We start from the raw sequence: 4,159 nt of genomic DNA, 5'->3' as shown, positions 1-4,159 counted from the left end.
AAATTTGAAATAAAATGGAAGAAGAAAAGAAGTTGAGGTTTAGAATGAAAAACATGGAAGAAAGAAACGAACATATAAACCGACCACGTAGGTTGTAACTACAATTAATAGGAACATATAAAACGTCCTAAATCGACCCAAATCATCTTACCAACCAAACCTTGTCTGCAACGACATCGTCCAAGTTATGGGCTTGTTTCAAATTATATCATCCAAAAATAGTATTTGACTAGTTCGAGTTATATGATTCGAAACATGCCAAAATTGTGTAAAAACTTGTGCATTTGGGGATGTGGCATAGTTCAGATTATATAATCTTAAACATTCAAATACAAGATTTTTATGTGGTTTAAAATGCACAAAACCTTTTATAAATTTGCGTGGTTGGTTAATTTGCAAACCACACCATAAAACTAAGAATACTTATTCACTAGATATGAACATTTAGTTAGTTTTAGTTTACTACAATATGGGGAAGCCCAATCTGTTTAGGGTTCATGTTGATGTTGCACTGTTTGGCCTAAGGGATCAACTTGACCAAATTAATGGTCATCTCATCAAAGACCTATGAAGAAATCAGAGCTTGCATCGATAAACCCGATGAAGAATTTGGTTTGCCTTATCCATGATCGTGTTTATGTTCAATTATCTTGTTGCAATTATTGTTTTTTTTGTTGACAAATTGTTGCAATTATTGTTGTTGTTTTACGATAATGTTACATTATGTTGTTGAATTATGTTGTTGTTATTTATGTTTTTGAAATTGTTGTGCTTTTCCTTACATATTTTTCTCTTTTATTGTTTTTTATTGTTTTTTGACGCGTTCGGGTTGTATAATCTGAAATATCCCAAAATATTTTTGGATTATATAATCTAAACGGGGTAAAATGGTAAAATCAAAGGACTTGCGATAAAAAGAGTAGGGTGGAAAAAATATTCTTTAATTTAATTAAGATTTTGACATGCTGAAACATAAATTTTGGGGTTAATTTTCGCACCGTTAACCTTTGCAAGCTATTGCAGAAACTCCTTTTGAATTAATTGGTATCATTTTAAGATACTTACATATTCCAACATATATTGTTCAAACTCCAAACTAAATAATTAATTTAAGTATATAGTATCATTTATGTCACACTCTTATGTTAGAAATAAATAAACAATTAGGCAAGTATACAAGTTGGAGTAAAATATGCTCAGATGGATAGAGTAAAATCCATGCTAGAGGTTCCAAATTGAATAACTATTAAAAAATGGCTTAAATATGTTATTCGTCCCTGCAAATAGGGGTCGCTTAAAATTTCATCCCTGCAACCGCTAATCCTTTTTTTTTTGCCCCTGCAAAGTTTAATCAGTTAAAAATTCGTCCCTTGACCAAGTTAATGACTGCCACGTCATCAAATTAACAAAATGACATGGGAATTGACGAAAATACCCCTGGCTTATTTTTTTTTGTTTTTTTTCCTTAAAAAAAAATCAGTTTTTTCCCGAATTTTTTTTACGATTTTTTCCCGAAAATTTTTCAATTTTAATTTTAACAGTTTTTTTCCGAATTTTTTTTTGACTTTTAATTATTTTTTCAGATTTTTTTAATTTAAAAAAGAATTTTCAAAATTTTGAAAAAAAAAAATTTGAAGGAAAAAAAATAATTAACCCAGGGGTATTTTCGTCAATTCCCATGCCATTATGGTAATTTTGATGACGTGGCAGTCATTAACTGGGTCAAGGGACGAATTTTTAACTGATTAAACTTTGCAGGGGCAAAAAAAAAGATTAGCGATTGCAGGGACGAAATTTTAAGCGACCCCTATTTGCAGGAACGAATAACATATTTAAGCCTTAAAAAAATGGTAATCATGTTTCATGAGGTCAAAAGCTTAGGGAAGTGAGGATTTGATCTTACTCAAGCTTAGTCAACAGTCAGAGCCCATATATATTTTTTTTTTTTTTGACTTCAAACATATTTCATTCAAAAAAGAAGGACCTTGTCCTTATAAAAGGAAATAAAGTCAATAGAAAATGTCGATGTGGTAAGGCAAAGCTGATATGGAAATGAGATGACATGGGACAATTTATTGATGGTGCTGCAACAATATCATTGAAAATGTAGTAAGGTTGGTTAGTATAGTGGTAATTATTAGAAAAAATAACAGGGAAGACTATATATTTATATATGTGGGATAAAATTAAAAATAACTATTTTCAATCCTAAATGTGACGCGCATTATCATTATAGTTTATTGAAATTGCAAACATATAATTTTTTTTTTTTTGAAGGATGCAAACATATATTTAAATGTCTATTTTGTTTGCCTACAAAATAAAAGTGTATTTTATTAGTAATTTTATGATCGATCCAAAAAAAAAATTTAGAATCAAAATCACTGTCAAAAGATACATTCAATGATCACAATGACAAATTAAAAAAGACATATTCCTCTCATAAAAGCAAGACACTTATTACAACAATTTCAACCTCCACATATGGTTTTATTTGCAGCCAATCTTGTTAGCCTCTGGAAGCGTCAGAATATGAAATTATGACAATAAGCAAACGAAACGAATACCTGTGTTTTTGAACGTGTTGTGCATATGTTAGATGACTAGAAGCTTGCACAAGAGTTACGCAGAACCGCAAGAACAACAACTACCGTTCTTCCAACAGGACTGAGCAATAATCACATCGCACGATTGCAGCGACCGCACATGTGGATTTGAATGTAATGTTTGTGTATTCTTCTCTACTGATAAAAAGGTTGGTATCAGAATGTGTATCGTGATGTTGAAGGGTGCTTTCTGTTAGCAAAAATCACCTAGTTATCCCCCATTGTGTTTGATGGATATCGGTGATAAGCGTTACGACTCTCAAGCGTTGCGGTGGGTGACTGATTTAGGTTTCAATAGCACGAATTACTCTCTTGATTCGAAGATTGTCGTTGGTACTTTTAATGGTGACAACAATAATAACAACTAGTTCAACTGTATCATTCACCATTGTAGGCAGTTGTTCAGCACATCTTTTAACAAATCTAAGGTTGAGTTTAGTCAAAGACAAGCAAATGAGATTGCTCATGAATTAGCAGAAGCAGACCCATTAGTAGCTAGTTGTACCACCTTGTATTAAAGAAGACTTATTGTCTTTTTTTTTTTTGTGGTGGCCGAGGTTCGAACCCCGGACCTTGCATATATTATGCATTGTCCATACCAATTGAGCTAAGCTCACGAGGACAAAGACTTATTGTCTAATAAAAGAAATTGAATTTCTTCCCTAAAAAAAATTTATTTTAAAAATTTTTATACTTGGTATATTTCTAGCTTTTAGCTTGGCATAATTTGTTTTTTGGTACAATGGTATTTTTTTTTTTTTGATGAAGCTAAAATGGAATATATTACTGAAAGCCTGAAGATTTCAGCACAAGGAGTGCCGAAATCTCAGCTGAAAAAGTATCAATTACAACCGAAAACAAACGGGGAACAAAAAAACAGGACCATAAAAGAAAGCTACCCTGTTACATAATAATTCCCAAGCAAGGTAAAGGATTTAACCACCATGAATGGTAGGAGAAAACAAAACTAGGACGATTCGCTTTCAGCCACCAGTAAGATTGAAGCTTAACTTTATCTAGCAATTGATTAATCGAAGCTTCTGTTTGATGAAAAACCCGAACATTCCTTTCAAGCCAAATTATATTTTATTTTTAAAAACAAAAAATTGTTTTATAGTCCGAATCATTCGATTTCAATCCAATTATTGTATAATAGAATTGTTTTGGCTTAATTGCACTTTTGGCCCCCTATCTTTCCAAAACTTGCGGTTACAGCCCCCTAACTAATTTAAATACAAAACAGCCCCTTAAGTATTGAATCTTTGACAGTTTTGGCCCCCCAAGGCCAAAAAAAAATAAAAAAAATGACACGTGGCACCTCATTTAGGGTGTCACGTCAGCGTTGGGGGCCAAAACTGCCAAAGATTCAATACTTAGGGGGCTGTTTTGTATTTAAATTAGTTAGGGGGCTGTAACCGCAAGTTTTGGAAAGATAGGAGGTCAAAAGTGCAATTAAGCCAATTGTTTTTTTAAGGTTTTTGCATAGTGTAAGTATGTATCTAGTACAATAAAATTAAATATATCATTTATTCAATCAGTTTTAAAGTCTTTTT

This window comes from Medicago sativa, chromosome 7 (genome assembly GCF_051527215.1).
Source record: "Medicago sativa cultivar Bolivia chromosome 7, Bolivia_mono, whole genome shotgun sequence".
NCBI classification, from domain to species: Eukaryota; Viridiplantae; Streptophyta; class Magnoliopsida; order Fabales; family Fabaceae; genus Medicago; species Medicago sativa.
This window is presented reverse-complemented; position numbering follows the sequence as displayed.